This window comes from Lygodium microphyllum, chromosome 25 (genome assembly GCF_053477565.2).
Source record: "Lygodium microphyllum isolate KBCC chromosome 25, Lygodium_microphyllum_v1.1.10, whole genome shotgun sequence".
NCBI lineage: Eukaryota > Viridiplantae > Streptophyta > Polypodiopsida > Schizaeales > Lygodiaceae > Lygodium > Lygodium microphyllum.
This window is the reverse complement of record NC_141159.1, coordinates 98,483,205-98,499,430: the sequence shown is the minus strand read 5'-3', so window position 1 is coordinate 98,499,430 and position 16,226 is coordinate 98,483,205.

The following is a 16,226-nucleotide window of genomic DNA, read 5'->3' as shown; positions in this document are numbered from 1 at the left end:
ATTATGTGAAATAGGAGCTAGTAAAAACACCAGTTTTAAAAGCCCCAAAGAGGGAGGAGACATTTTATATATTTTCTACAACTATAATGCATAGTATTAGCTACTATTTAGCCCAAATCTCAGAGGAAAAATGGTATCATTTGATCACCTTTGCTACTTGAAAGTTGGGCATATAAAAAATCAACTACACCTATATGGAGGAGTTGTGCCTTGCAATGGTATTTGTGACTAAAAGTTTTAGGCACTACATTCTCTATGAAAAGATAGTATTTTATATGAAAGCAAAGGGCTTAGATTGTTAATGAAGAAGCTACGACCACATGATCGTTTAGCAAAGTGGTTAATCACTTTGTAGAAGTTTGATGATGATGTTAGAAGTAAGACACCGAAGCTACAGGGCATCCTTGAATGTCTTGTGGATTTTGGGGAGCCAAAGTAGACTTTAGCTGAAGGAAGCAATATGAAGATATTGTTTAAAATTGATACAGCCTCCATTCCATCTTGTTATGCTGCCATAATGCACTATTTATCAAAAAGAGAGGCTAGAGCCAGTTTATCAAAGTCTAAGAAGAGGAAAATTAGATAGCAGGCTTTGAAATTTACATTGATCGCAGGAACATCATATCATCAAGGGGTTAATGATGTTTATCGCTGATATTTATGCTTGATGAGGTTTCGTTTATCTTGAAAGAGTGCCGTGACTCTGCTTATGGAGGGCACTTTTCTTGGCAATTGATTGCACAAAAAGATTTAAGAGCTGGATATTGGTGGCCATCCATTTTCCAAGATTCATTTGAGTGTGTTAAGAGATGTGATATATGTCAAAGACATGACAGGGAGAATAGAAAGTGGCAATTGACTCTCCTATTATGGCTATACTATCATTTGAGAAGTGGGTCGTCCTATTACCTCATCATCTTTTATATAGAAGAGATATATCATAGTGACAACTAACTATTTTACAAAGTGGTCAGAAGCACGAGTGACGAAGAAGGACGATACAAAGGAGATTGCTAGCTTCTTACTTAAGCAGATTATCAGCCAATTTGGCCTACCAAAGGAATTACTTTCGGCTGAGAAACACATTTGCTAAACAAGGTTATTAAGAGCCTGACTGAAGCATGGCAGATTAAGCACAATAAGACATCTCCTTATAACCCACATGTGAATGGGCAAGTTGAAAGCACTAATAAACAGCTTGTGGAAATCCTGTCAAAGATAATATTAGGAAAGAAACGAGACCTAGATAAGAAGCTTTATGTGATTGTGTGGGCGTATAATATGACCTTTAAGCGAGCTACAAGCCATACCCCATTCAAGTTAGTTTATGGGGAGGAGTGCATTTTACCTCTTGAGATTGAGTTGAGAACTATAAAATTCACAATCAACCATTCTTTGGGGATGGAGATGCACTCTTTGAGCACTTAATGACTTTGGCACACATGGATGATCTCAAATTACAGAGTCTATAACATCAGGAAGTGACCAAGAGTTGGATGAAGCAGCTGCATGATTTAAAATCTAAGAAATATACCTTCAAGAAAGGGCAGTTAGTTCTATATTATGATGCACGTCGTGAGCGTCGAGATTGTCTACTCAAAGCCGAAGCATCCGATCGCGCTGAAGCAGATCTAGCAGAGCGCCCTAACAAAGAACGAGACCGCTCCTGGTCTGCCATGTCTCTGAATCTGGCGGTCTGGAGACATGCATGCGAAGATGTCTTGTAACTCCTCATCGCTCATCCCTCGACTCATCCTGAAAATATCACCTGCACAGACAAAAAATGATGTTAGAATAATCAATTTAAATCATACAAAGCACAGTAATATAAATCATTTTTTAAAAATCTCACTTAAAATACATATCTTATATACCCTTATAAGCGATTGGTCAATGAATTGAGTAAGTGGATACTCCAAGTATAAAGTATCCTATGGTCCTATATTAATCTCTTGACACAACTCCGCATACACTGGAAGGTCGATAGACATGTCACCACAAAAGAATGAGTCCACCTCGTTCTCAAAGAATTCTTGGACTCTTGTATTTCCATCATTGTTAATCGATGCTGGCTCCAAGCTTTCGATGGCCCCCACCCCTTGCAATATCGACCCCTCTATTTGCATATTATCTTCATCTATGCTCGGAACATCGCTTTGATCATATACTCTTGCACTTTGGGGAGATGAAGGTATAACATACCACCATCGAGGTTGTTGGGGGTTTGGATAGAAGATTACCTGTTCATAAACACGTACAAGAGAGTTCAAACCATTGTGACATAAACCATGTCATAATACAATTAGCAAGCAAATGACTCCGTGCACCTGTTCACAATGGGTCGACAACACAAAGGTGTCGCGCAAATCCGTCCATTTTTTTTCGGAATCTATTTCGAGAAATCTAGATGGACCTCATCGAACTATTGCTCCAACTCCTCCAAGTACCACCTTGAACCACTGTACATCGAATAGTATCATGGAGAAGCTACGGTAATCCACCGTAATAATACTTTGTAAGTTCCCAAAATACTCCATCTCATCCAGAACCGTGTTTGGATCCATTGCTCGTCGTCGGCTCTCTTGCTCGAACCTTGCCATGAAACGACAATTCATTGTGGAGCACATTTTGTCAATACGCTCCATGCGAAAATGCCGTCCGCGTGACCATGCTACACTATATATTTTGTATTGTACATTGAAACACTCAAATTAGATGTCACATATAAAATTTAGATACAACAGATTCTAAGCCCCTCATCACCTTTGGACTACATCTCCTCGAGAATTCCCACTCCTCCATTGAGACCTCTGTCCCTTCGCGAGACGTTGCGGTCAAGGCACCATGCAACCATCGCGTTGACATAAACTGCGGCATCGCCTCCATGCCTTCGGGATATTGAATCGGTCGATGATGCGTACTACGTCAGAATTCAGCTTGCACTTTCTCTCGATCTTGCCTAGCGATCTGATACTTGGCGAGCCACGTCTCCATAGAGGCATGGTGCAACATACAAAAGCGATTCACCTTCTCTTCCATTGAGGCATCCATTCTTTTTTCTATCCCATTTCCAACCACCACATCTCCAATTAGTCTATCATCGTCCTTTAGCGCGACCATAGCATTTCATTGTCTGGTTCCACCGTTGGTAGCCATTGTGAAATATGCACTAGCGCCTTAGACACCAACCAACCTTTGGCCATGCTACCTTCTGGCTGAGCTCGTTGTCGCACAAAGCATTTGAGGGTTTTCATGAAGCGCTCCAAGAAGAACATCCATCGCGTATGGCAGGTCCAGCAATCTCCACTTCATCCACAAGATGCACAAGAAGGTGGATTTGTATCGTGAGCATACTGGTGGGCATGTATTTCTCAAAGAGACAGACCGTCTCCACTGCTCCCCACCTCACGGATTCAATAGAGGACGTCTTAATCTCCTTCTGTGAGATCCATTGCACCAAAGTCGATAACTTGTAAATGGCCCCATGAATTTCTGGAGTAAGACATCCTGCGATCGCGATCGGTAGTACAAACTGCCACAAATGAGAAAGCATTATGAATAATGACTACATTCCAAATAGCAAAATGCCCACGCTAATTACAATCCATTCGTAGTACAAAGTTGACATATCTTATGCCAGTCATGGGATTTTAGCCTTGATAATTGGTCGTCTTTAGAAAATACGGACCTGAGAAAACGCATCATACCCGTCGGAGTGCGAATGGACTTGATTACTTGCTTCACAAATGTGCTCTTCTTTAGTGGATAAAACCCAAGGAGTGCGAGGAAGTTGTACGCGAACATCAGCACTCGACTGCGGCCAAAGCGCCTCCATCTTACCTACCTCCTTCAAATCCATTCGTGCCCCTATAGTGTCTCTCTTTCCTGTGATGTGATCCCATAACAAGCTGCCCACATTCTTGAAAATATGCATGGGATCCAACAAGTGGTTGACATGTAAGTGGGTCCAATATGGCAATTCATACAAAACTGAGAACCGCCGCATTCCATTTGGATGTGATTCTGCATGGACGATTTTCAGCTCGTACCAGCTTGTGACGTTCATACGTGTTGGAGGTCATCCAAGGAAACCTTCCCTGAGTTCATGATCCTTCGGCAAGAAAGCAGCGTGTCCTTGATATACCATCTTCTTCATGGTTGGTGACCTTCGGGAGTCTAACTGTGGCCCACACAATGGACATGCATGATAACGTGAGGTAACCAGACCTGTTCCAACACCATGACCTAGTGAATACTTGATTGAATGAGATAAAATATAGATATTACCAGTGAGAACAGAGGCCTGCTCACCTGAGCACTCTCCCAATCTCCGAAAGTCATGCATCGTCCACATGAGAATGGCTTGAATATTGGCTGACCGCCGTAAAAGAAGAACATACAATAATTTTTGTTTGGTACAAATGATGCACTAAGTAATTATGTGTAAAACCCCAACATTCTCAAGAGGTAGAATGTTATACTTTTACCAAATTAAAAATATTATTACAAAGAAAACACATTGATAGAAGAGCAAACTTTCTTTTCACAAGAATTATATATAGAATAACATAATTGAATTGTAATTAGTTATAGTAAAATGTCAAAGGTAAATCATTACAATCGGTTAGTGTGCCTAAGTAGAAATATGAGCTTAGAACATGGGCAAAGAGAGATGAGAATAGAGCATGGGGCATGTAGGCTCGGGGGAACCAATTAGCAGGCATATTGATATCCATTTTATTGTATACAAATGATGTGGTATTGATTGCAGACTCCCTTGAGGGCTTTTAAAGACACATGGATGCATTGCAAACATTTTATATGCATAGAGAATCAATAATGAACCTTTGGAAGACAAAGATGATGATGGTTAATAGTACATTCAAGTCATAAAAATAGACCTTGCTCAATTAGATGTCAAGACATGGATAGCACTGATATAAAAAGTAGAGACAAAGATGGCCTTTTATTGAGACCATCTCCTTCATACCACAAAGGTTTTGCCCACAACCTCTTCCATTTCCTCCCTCTCCCTCCCTCCCCCTCCCTCTCCCTCTCCCTCTCCCTCTCTTTCTCTCTTATTTCCTCTCCCTCCCACAATATATCCTAACACTCTCCAAAAGAAAAAGAGAGAGGGAGAGAGAGAATGCACTCTCCCTCCCTCTCCCTCTCCCTCTCCCTCTCTTTCTCTTTCTCTCCCTCTCTCATTTCCTCCCCCTCCCTCTCCCTCTCCCTCTCTTTCTCTCTCATTTCCTCTCCCTCTCACAATATATCCTAACACTCTCCAAAAGCAAAAGGGAGAGGGAGAGAGAGAATGCACTCTCCCTCCCTCTCCCTCTCCCTCTCCCTCTCCCTCTCTTTCTCTTTCTCTCCCTCTCTCATTTCCTCCCCCTCCCCCTCCCTCTCCCTCTCTTTCTCTTTCTCTTTCTCTTTCTCTTTCTCTTTCTCTCTCTTTCTCTTTCTCTCCCTCCCTCTCCCTCTCCCTCTCCCTCTCCCTCTCCCTCTCCCTCTCTTTCTCTCTCATTTCCTCTCCTAAACAAGCAAAAGAGAAAGTGATTTAAACCCTAAACAAGCAAAAGAAAGAGAGAGGGAGACTCACCAATTAGATATGGCGACTGTGGGATGTCTCCTCTTTGCGATGAAGACTCCTCCTCTCCTTCACGAACAACGGCGACGGGGCGGCGGTGGCGGCAAGCCTTCTTCCTCTCCCTCTCCCACAACGGTCGCTCTCTCTCTCTCGTTGTCGCTCTCAAAACATAAGACGCAAAAATGCGAAATAAACCCGCGCTCGGTTTCAGCCTGTTTTTTTTCCCTGTGGAGTATCGCTAAATAGCGACACCGGTACCCGCGTTGCTACCCGCCATCGCTATAGGCTTAAATCCTTGTAGTGACATGCAACAACACAATAAATTTTTTCCTTGATAATTGATTTACAAAATGTTCATAACTAATTTCTTGGAAGGGAAACCTTGGAAATGGATGAAAATTTCCTATTGATAGGTTTGTCTTGATGGACTAAAAAGGAATCAAAAATACTTTTTTAAAGAAAAGGGCAACATAATATATGCTTGTTTGTTATGACTTGTATATGATAGGTGAAAATTTGGTATTGAGACAAATACCTGAGGGAGTAGACCTTTTTTTTAAAAAGCCAATCATAAAGGAGCATGTGAATGTCATTTTTAGTATTTTAATGCAACGCTATGTGTGGCCATATTTGTAGAGAGACATTGCACATCAATGCATGATTTGCATGCAATGCCAACAAATAGGAAGAAGAATATGAAAGCCTACATTAAGACATGTACTTGTATCTTTGAAAATCTTTGAAGGATGGGGAATGAATGCAATGGGTCCACTACTTATGATTGTCAAATACAAGAACTATGTTTTGACTGGTATAGAAACTCATCTAAGTGGTTAGAGGCCATATTGTTAAACAAGTCAATGAGAAACTTGTTTCTTTGTTTATCTAGAGATATTTTCTACATGTATAGGAAGCTCACTGAATATCATTGTATGATTGTAATCTATTACTCCAAGAGCTATGAATAGACCCACAACTAGGACACTCCTATGGTCCACTCAATCTCCATGACTATTGGCCTATTTTCTACATAGCCACACTCTCCTACACATCAGTCCAATTGTATCCTGTATAGTGTTATACCAACTGCTCATTTCATAAAATACAATATCCATGCTAACTCTCAACTCATGATAACATTGTTATCTAACATTTTTATCCCTTTTATTCAAAACAATAACCCACAAATAGAATTTTTCCTACTTTGGAATCCAATTTAGTACACAATTCATTAAGAATATGCACACACAATACCGTTGAGTCACTATTATTGCTCGTCCTTAGTAGTCAACACTACCTATGCAGCGACTTGCCCTGTGGAATGCCACTATCATTGCTATGCAGAATGTTGATTGCCGCCTTGCATTGACCTTCCGTGATGTCGTTACCGTTGCCATTATTGCTATGATAATGCCATTAATTTTGCCTGTAATACCATTGATTATGTATGCTGCCATGTCACAAGATACATAGAATAAAACCCCACACCAAACTAACCGATCATGCTAATGTACGCCCCGATAGCCATGAATGCTGTTGTGTCAGTTAATGCCTTCAAAACGCCGTTCACATTCGTATGTCAGTCGAAATATGTTGTCTGCCTCGTTCATTATTGGCCTCCTATTAGGCTGCCATTATCAACCTTCACAATGATTATGTGAGGGAACAAAGTGGGTGATGTTCAAATCAAGAGCTACTTTGTCTCTGCGTTTTAAACATTGAAGTATACTCTACGTTGACTGTGATCCGCTCTTTCTTCTCTTTACCTGACAAGACTAAATCAACGTCACTATTTCTTATGATATTTCAACCTTCTCGCCCTGGATATCCTTGGCATCATAGTGGGATTCTTCAAGCGACTATAGCATAGCAAATCAAAGCTTCCCATAGCTGCATTACATCTAGACATTTAGCCCTTTAAAACCTGGAATAAGCTTTAGTGCTAAAGCTACCATGACTCTCTACTCTAAGAACTCTTCTCTTCTTGTTCTCTGCACCACTGCAACACAAATTCAAAGTACTTGATGGCAGCTGAACAAATTGGGAAATACACAAGGCATCTGACTGAAGCTGCTTTATTAGTAATAGAGGATAGTGTGTTGTATCCAAAATGGCGTAAAAGAGGACATATTAGCATAAAATATTTAAAGGTTCGTTATCAACCAATCATGCCATTAGTTATCAAAGGGATCAGTCTCGAAATAGCTGGTGGACATACGATAGGTGTTGTAGGAAGAATTGGGAATGAAAAATCAACATTGGTCCATGTTGTCTTTAGAATTGTCGAACCTACTGGTGGGATAATCACTTTTGATGAAGTCAACATTACTTTTGTGGTTTCCATGATTTAAGAACAAGGTTAGGGATAATTCCTCAAGATCATGTGTTGTTTGAAGGTACTATAAGAAGAAATATGGACCCCTTAGGTCTCCATACAGAAAAGAAAATTTGGGAGGGCTTAAGAATACATCAATTGGCTGATATTGTTGAGTCAAGAAATGGCATCTAATCAGTAATAGAAACCTAAATTGTGTCAAAAAAAATTTCCTTCTATGTGGAAATTGTGAGAGTTCCCTTGATTCTATATATAATTGAATATGCTTCTTTGTGCTTGAAAATGATTTCATTCTAACAGATGGGCTCTTGGACCTGGAAAGTAATAAAAATGTGCCAAAATATTTTAATTTAAGGTGAAAACCCAACCTCTTGAAGTGGCAGAGGCAGATTTGTTAACATTTGGCAGTATTGGAAGACGGGATTTGAAAAGCACTTTTGAAGTCCGACCAAACAGCGGTCGTGCATTTTTCATAAATTTTACAGGTGTCGGATCAAGCCAAAGCAAGTGATTGCAATTCGGGACCTCAAGATGAACTAGCAGGATTTTTCGCAACTTGATTCAAACATCGAATGAGCTAAATAGAAAGCCGAAGGGATTGAAGGTTAAAATGGCTTAAGTTTAAGAAAATTCGGGCACGCCTTTTTGGGGAGGCCAAAGGCCCCCAATTAAAAATTGAAATTTTAGGGGGGTTTGCTTTTGAAACGGCCACAACATGCAATCGGCGCCCCCCCATTTTTGCACCGATTTGATGGAGTGGGGCTATGGTAGCCAATGAGTGAGCCATGAATCAGAAAAATGCAATGGGTTTCTACATTTTTTTCACTCTTCGATGCCCATCTCAGTTAATGCAATGGCTACCTGAATGCAAAGATCAAAACTCAATCTTTCTCTCTCGTCCTCCTCTCTCCTCTAAGAGACTGGCATATGTAGAGAATCAAGAAGAAAGGGGGTTGAAGGATGCTTGTTCCGCATGGAAGGAATTGGTAAAAGATCAAAAGGACACTGAGAGACGATATCCAACACTATTGGGGAATTGATGATGGGTCAGTGGGCTGTCCCAAATCCATTTTTAATAACATATAACATGCAAATAAATGGTATGCCTAATTTTTACAAAGAAATTTTCATTGTTTTGATGTTTGATGGCTTAAATGATGTGCGCATGGAAAGAAAATTTGTATGAATCATGTTTGAAGTATGTTTGAGGGTTGCACATGATAAAATGTAGAACCCATAGTCGTACATGGTCGTAATAAATAATTTAATAAGCAAAATATGTCCTTTAAGAGGAAAAATGAGGGTTTCTTCCATTTTTGGGTTAGGGAATGAGGTTTATGTGGGATTAAAAACTAATAAAGGCATGTGTTCAGTCAATATGATTGATCAAGAAACATAAATTAAAAAATACCACATTTTTATGAACAAATAAATGAGAAAAAATAAGAAAAATAGGAAAAAAATAGTTTTTGAGCTTTAAAAATAGAAAAATATATATCTTATGTTCGTGAACGCATAACAAGGCTTGACCATGAGGGATAAGCCTCAATCAAGACTTGTTTTATGTAAAACTATGGTTTTTATCGATTTTTACATGAATAACTACATAAAGATGAACGTTACACTTATCCAACGAATGCAAAACCTAAAACGGTAGAAGGGAAGAGGGGTTGTATAAGTGAGAGGTAACTAAAAATGTTTTAAATTATGATTCATTTAATTATGCATAGCATACAAGCCAATCACCATTTAAACTCAAGAGAGACTAGTAGCACAAGGAAACTTAGTGCTACTCTCTAGCAACATTGCAATTACGAGTAGCTTGAAAATTATTAAAGGATTTTTTTTTGCACCTCATGTTGTTGTTCATTTATCATAAAATGTTTGAGCACAAGGTGTATCATCCACAATTGCATTATGCATATCACATAGTAACTCTTGGATGCATAGCAATTGATTGCGAGCCACATGACCTGCGTGGAGTTGTGAGGAAACCCAAGCTGTGGGCTAGATGATCAAATCTTTGGAAAATTTTGAAGTGAGGAAGTCTTATATCTCGGAACATTTGAAATATATAAGAGCGGAGTGTGTTCGTATGTGCTTTATGCTAGAGCAACGCATCTTGGGGCCAATCCATGAGGTGTAAAAGAGCTACAATGGGGCCACGATATTCAACCTGAGGGGAGCCTCCTTTATGTTTGTATTATGTTAGTATACTACACCAATATGTGTGGGATCTCTCTCTGAGAAGTAGGGAATGGCAATCGTTGAACTATGTTCCACTACAAACGTAATATCTACATTGGATATATGAAAATAAATTTCATTATATACACTCATCCCTTCTACCCCCCAGAGTCATAATTGAGGCTATGTGAATTCGTCAAAGATTATCTTCTTGGAGCAAGGCTATCTTTAGGCACATTCATGCTACTCCCCTTGGGGGGGGGTTTACTACATTTATATCCTCTATATCACCTGTGTTCAACCATGATTATTCCTTCCATCTTTAAGACAATGTACTTAGAATTGTATTCTCAGCATTGCTATTCTGAGCTACTTCTTAGTTCTTTTGTCAAAACACACCATCCTTCCATATCCAGATCCCTAATCAAACATCCTAGAGCCTCTTGCAATAAGAAAGACCATACCTTTGGCATAAGTGCCATGGGACTGGTACCGAGCTGGTGTGTTTTTTTTTGTGAGCTTGCTTAGGTGAGCTTTTTAACCATTGAGATAAATAGGTGAGCTTTTAGTTCAAATGACTACAAGGCAATCCTAAGTCAATGACATTCATGCTAGTACACTAAATCCACATGAGCTATCTTACCTATGGCACATTAGATTGTAACTGTTATAAATCAAGTCCATTTATAAATGGAGATTTGCAAGTAGAGTGACAAAATGTGTTTGGTTGCAACCTTTAAATGATATATGCTTCCGTGTAAACTTAACTTATCCATGGTTTGTACTTAGTTTTCATAGAAAAACAATTATTCCCCCATAGTAAATTGAGAATATGAACCAAACGCTTTGACACTATGAAAATATAAAATGATAAAAAATAACAAAGGTCATTATATAAAAAGCTACGTATATACAACAAGCTCCTCCTTTGCCACCAAACATGAGTCATGGCATTCTAGACATGGCCTCCTTACTCACCATGGTGTAGATAGTCATGGATTGCAAAACATTATGCATGCCAATAGTGTATTTTAAAAATGTATGCTCATAGTGTAATGCAAGGATGTATGAGAATGTGTTATACATGAATGTATGTATGCAAGAATGCAGACTCATTATCTTTATCTCTGTAACTATACATATATACCTCTCTCTTTCTCTCTCATGCATGCATACACACTCGCTCCCTTCTCTCTCTCTCCCCAACCATGATGCCGTAGAAATTGTATAAAGCCTACATGCTCAACATGAGCTTGCTAAGATTCTGGCTACCACCATTAGTCACAGTCTTCTTAAACCCTAAAAATTGATGTGGCTATTACCATTGAAGTCAAAAAGAGATGATAATTGTGCACCAACCATTGAGGGTTGCAAGCATGGAGGACATCCATGGCAAACTCAATAGAATAAAGATCCATTAGAAGCTCGGATGGGACTCTCTCAACACTATAAGGATTTAAGCCTATAGTGACAACGGGTAGCGACGCAGGTAGCGGCGTCGCTATTGACGTCGCTATTTGTGACACAAATAGCGACGCTCCACAAGGAAAAAAAACAGGTTGAAATCAAGCGCGGCTTTATTTCGCGTTTTTGCATTTTGTGTTTTGAGAGCGAGAGCGAGAGAGAAAGCGACCATTGTGAGAGAAGGAGAGGAAGAAGACTTGTCGCCGCCACTGCCATCGTTATTCGCGAAGGAGAGGAGGAGCCTTCATCACAAAGAGGAGCCGCCCCACAGTCGCCATATCTCATCAATGAGTCTCCCTCTCTCCTTCATTTGCTTGTTTAAGGTTTAAATCACTTTCTCTTTTGCTTGTTTAGGAGAGGAAAAGAGAGAGAAACAGAGGGAGAGGGAGAGGGAGGGAGAGAAAGAGAGAGAAAGAGAAAGAGAAAGAGAAAGAGAGGGAGAGGGAGAGGGAGAGGGAGAGGGAGAGGGAGAGGGAGAGGGAGAGGGAGGGGGAGGAAATGAGAGAGGGAGAGAAAGAGAAAGAGAGGGATAGGGAGAGGGAGATTTTGGAGAGTGTTAGGATATATCGTGAGAGGGAGAGGAAATGAGAGAGAAAGAGAGGGAGAAAAAGAGAAAGAGAAAGAGAAAGAGGGGGACGAAATGAGAGAGGGAGAGAAAGAGAAAGAGAGGGAGAGGGAGAGGGAGGGAGAGTGCATTCTCTCTCTCCCTCTCCCTTTTGCTTTTGGAGAGTGTCAGGATATATTGTGAGAGGGAGAGGAAATGAGAGAGAAAGAGAGGGAGAGGGAGAGAGAGGGGGAGGAAATAAGAGAGGGAGAGAAAGAGAAAGAGATGTATACTCAAATAGATAGCTTTATGGAGATGTATGTCTACTCAAATGGATAGCTTTTGTCTACTCAAGATGTAGTCCACTTGTGTGTGTATATATTGGAACGACAACATATCCATGATTATGGTAATGGTATGCACTTTGCTTTTTTTATAAGTACCATTACATTGACTCCTTAAGAGGGCTAAAAATTAGTCATACACTTTATAAAGTCTGATTAGGAGATTTAAGATACACGATAATGGACTTATCGATAATGGTATGCAATGTGCTTTACCGTGGGCCATGTACATTGGTGACTCTTTAAGATGGCTTAAAATTGGTCATATCCTTCATAATGTCCAATTAGGGGATCTAATTGTGATATGCATAATTCATTGTTTTTGTATTAACTTTATAGGCATAACAAATTAGTAATCATGCCAACTAGTCAACGGAAGGACTAAAAGAAAATGATCCCCTAGCTAATGGTCATTATGGTACTTCATCAAAATGAACCCAAAAGTATTGCCATAGAAGAAGAATCCCTTAAATTGAGAATAGATATTTTCTTCAAAGGTTATGACTATGAGTATAATTGATTGGAAATTTTTTTATAACTATGGTACACACACACACACCCCCACACAGGCACAAAGATTTTAGATCGCAAGGTGTATCTTAATCAGCGTATCCCATGTCCTTGCTCTCAATGCAAGTTGGAAATTAGAAGAAAACGCCGATTGTCTATAGAACACGTACGAGATTTGGCGAGTTTCAATCTGAGATCATTGATCAAGCGATTCCAGATTTTCAGCAAACGGTAATTTGAAGTTAATATCAATCATGCATTGTACTCGCAAGCTAATTGAATACCATATACAATAAGATTGGGTCTTGCTAGCAAATTTTCTATCCAGGGAGGTGATGTCTCATCCCAAGGGGGAGTGCACCCTTTGCGGCCAATTAGAAGAGTTTGTGGGCGTGCAATGGATGGAGTGCAGGAGCCAATCCACCACTCACAAGGCCAATCCATACCGTCAATGCCAGAGGAGACAGGCAACCTTCCAGACCTACCTACAATCTTGGAGCCTGAGATGGAGGCAATGATCGATGCATTGATTCCCATGGATGTCGAGACTTCTGATCCGCTTAGAGAGGAAGCATCCATACCATTATATGATGGGTGCCGAGTATCTCGGTTGAAGACACTGCTTGCATTCTTAAGTGTGCAAGCAAAATACGGGTGGAGCGATACGAGTGTGACCGAGTTGTTCAGGTACCTTGTACATAGGCTTCATTGATTTTTTTTTTGACACTATTATTACAAACATTTGTGCTTTTTCAAGATTTTTTATGATTTTTTTCAGGTTATTGAAATAGCATATATTACCACCTACAAATACCATGCCTGAGTCTCATGATGATGTACAACATGTTTTACGAAAGCTTGGCATGGACTACAATAACATCCATGCATGTATCAATGATTGCTGTCTATTTTGAGAAGAATACGAGACTATGGAGACATGTCCAAAGTGTGGTGCTCACTGGTATCGACAAGACTTGCAAGGGCAAACCATCCCTAAAAAATTTCTCAGATACTTTCTGCTCATCCCCCACATAAACCACATATTTAGTACATCCGGCATGGCGAGCTTGACAACGTGGCATGCGCAGCATAGGTCCACGGATGGAGTTCAACGAATATCAGCAGATTCGCGTGCATGGAGCCACATTGACTCTACCTTCCCAAGCTTTGCGCGAGAGCCAAGGAATCTTCGGCTCGGTCTCGCAATGGATGGCGTGAACCCATTTGGTCTGCGCTTAACTTCTTACAGTGTGTGGCCTATAGTCCTTGTCAACTACAACATCCCTCCATGGATTTCTACGAAGAAAGGACATCTCATCTTTAGCTTGCTCGTCCCAGGCCACTACAAAGTAAAAAATATGGATGTGTATCTTTGTCCATTAGTCGATGAGCTTAAGATTTTGTGGGAGGAGGGGGTCACTGTGCAAGATATGAGCAGGCGCGATGGTCGGCGCGGTCAGCTAATATTCGAGCCATTCTCATGTGGACGATGCATGACTTTCCGGGATTGGGAGAGTGCTTAGGTGAGCAGGCCTCCATTTTCGCTAGTAATATCTATATTTTATCTCATTCAATCAAGTATTCACTAGGTCGTGGTGTTGGAACACGTCTGGTTACCTCAGGTTATCATGCATATCCATTCTGCGGACCACAGTTAGACTCCTGAAGGTCACGAACCATGAAGAAGATGGTATATCAAGGACACGCTGCTTTCTTGCCAGAGGATCATGAACTCAGGGAAGGTTTCCTTAGATGACCTCCAACATGTATGAACGCCGCAAGCTGGTATGAGCTGAAAATGGTCCACGCGGAATCACATCCAAATGGAATGCGGCGGTTCTCAGTTTTCTACGAGTTGCCATATTGGACCCACTTACAGGTGTTGGATCCCATGCATATTTTCAAGAATGTGGGCAGCTTGCTATGGGACCACATCACAAGAAAGAGAGACACTATAGGGGCACGAATGGATTTGAAGGAGGTAGGTAAGATGGAGGTGCTTTGGCCACAGTCGAGTATTGATAGTCGCATGCAGCTTCCTCGCGCTCCTTGGGTTTTGTCCACTAAAAAATAGCGCATTGTGAAGCAAGTAATCAAGTCTATCCGCATTCCGAGGGGTATGATGCGTTCTCTCAGGTCCGCATTTTCTAAAGACGACCAATTATCAGGGCTAAAATCCCATGATTGGCATAAGATATGTCAGGTTTGTACTACAAATGGATTGTAATTAGCATGGGCATTTTGCTATTCGGAATGTGGCCATTATTCATAATGCTTTCTCATTTGTGGCACATTGTACTATTGATCGTGATCGTAGGATGTCTTACTCCAGAAATCCGAGGGGCCATGTACAAGTTGTCGACTTTGGTGCAATGGAATGGATCTCACAGATGAATCCGCGAGGTGGGGAGCAGTGGAGACGGTCTGTCTCTTTGAGAAATACCTACCCACCAGCATGCTCACAATACAAATCCACCTTCTTGTGCATCTTGTGGACAAAGTGGAGATTGCTGGACCTGTCCATACGTGATGGATGTTCTTCCTGGAGCGCTTCATGAAAACCCTGAAAGGCTTTGTGCGACAAAAGCTCGGCCAGAAGGTAGCATGGCCGAAGGTTGGTTGGTGTCTGAGGCGCTAGTGTATATTTTACAATGGCTACCAACGGTGGAACCAGACAATGAAATGCTATGGTCGCTGAAGGACAATGATAGACTGACTGGAGATGTGGTGGTTGGAAATGGGATAGAAAAAGAATGGATGCCTCAATGGAAGAGAAGGTGAATCGCTTTTGTATGTTGCACCATGCCTCCGTAGAGACGTGGCTCGCCAAGTACCAGATTGTAAGGCAAGATCGAGAGGAAGCGCGAGCTAAATTCTGACGTAGTACGCGTCATCAACCGATTGGATATCCCGAAGGCATGGAGGAGATGCCACGGTTTATGTCAACGCGATGGTTGCATAGAGCCTTGACCATAGCATCTCGCGAAGGGATAGAGGTCTCAATGGAGGAGTGGGAATTCTCGAGGGGATGTAATCCAAAGGTGATGAGGGGTTTAGAATCTGTCGTATCTAAATTTTATATGTGACATCTAATTTGAGTGTTTCAATGTACAGTACAAAATATATAGTGCAGTGTGGTCGCACGGACGGCATTTTCGCGTGGAGCGTATTGACAAAATGCGCTCCACAATGGACTGTGGTGTCATGGCAAGGTTCGAGCAAGAGAGCCGGCGACGAGCAACGGATTCAAACACG